Source organism: Phoxinus phoxinus (assembly GCF_949152265.1).
Source record: "Phoxinus phoxinus genome assembly, chromosome: 15".
Classification (NCBI taxonomy): Eukaryota; Metazoa; Chordata; class Actinopteri; order Cypriniformes; family Leuciscidae; genus Phoxinus; species Phoxinus phoxinus.
Genome location: NC_136890.1, coordinates 33511202 through 33512242, shown reverse-complemented (window position 1 = coordinate 33512242; position 1041 = coordinate 33511202). Strand labels below are relative to the sequence as shown.

General features: G+C 33.3%; 1 protein-coding gene across 3 annotated transcripts in view; it reads right to left on the bottom strand.

Moving 5' to 3' along the window:
- Positions 1 to 559: 559 nt before the first annotated feature.
- Positions 560 to 1041, bottom strand: part of dtx1 (deltex 1, E3 ubiquitin ligase) — a 50020-nt gene continuing 49538 nt past the window's right edge. For all 3 annotated transcript variants that reach the window (XM_079636825.1, XM_079636823.1, XM_079636824.1), the window contains exon 10: positions 560 to 1041. This exon is cut by the window's right edge and continues 1272 nt beyond it. The gene's annotated coding sequence lies outside the window, so the exon portion shown is untranslated.

Sequence of the window (1041 nt, the reverse complement as noted above, 5' to 3'; positions counted from 1 at the left end):
GGTACTTGCCAAACAATGCACAGATATTCTGAATGTCCATAATCATACCGCTAGTTTTGATGCGGTAAACGCTGTCAGTGTGAACGGTGACTGTAACTGGAATAACTCCCTGAAGAGATCATCTCTGACTCTGAACATCACTAAGCTTCACGAGATCAGACCGTGACGGATGTTCCTCACGCCACTTTAACCTTGAGACCAGTTTGAGCCGGCTTTACCGAACACCAGGCCTGTGTTCAGAACAGAATTTAACACACTACTGTTTCTACAGTGTTATACGCATCTACATGTCCACACTGAATATCTGGATGACCGACTGCATGTCAAACGGTGCGACCGGAGCAATACCGTATCCCACAATGCAATGCTCCTCAACCTCCAGGGACCCCATTCCTCATTTTAATCAATAGGAACTCCTATAGTTTTTGTAAATTGTAAATAAGCATCTAAAATATTTATTTACTGTAAATTTCAGGATTCCAGAAGTTTTAGGAGCTTAATGATCCTGCTCTTTTATCCCATGCATTTCCAGTCATTCCTAGTTTTTTTTTTTTTTTTTTCATTATTACATACAATTTCAACCCGATAAAATATTTTAGAGCTTAGCTAATAAAATGCATATTCATTGCCAAAGGAATTATAATTTTTCAAGGAACAGATATATATAACATACATCCCAGTTTTCCCAGGTTCTGTTTTCTTAGTATCATTCGAGATACTATTGTTTTACAATATTTAGAATTTTAGTCCAATTTTCTGTAATACATTTTTTTTTTTAAGTGTTTTTGTTAATGCCTATATTGTTTGCCCCCATTTTTAATCAAATTAAACTAAATGAAAATGGGAAACGTTGTTTTGGCAAATAACTGAAATAAAATAAGTAGATTTATTTACATAATTTATTTTATTTCAGATTTTGTGAATATTTTTTTTAGGTTTTACTAACTATAAAAACTTGATTCGTTAAAAAAAAAAACATTTTGTTTCCTCAAAATGAGAAATAACTTGATTTTTAGCGTTTTCCGCTCATTTTAATGTTCG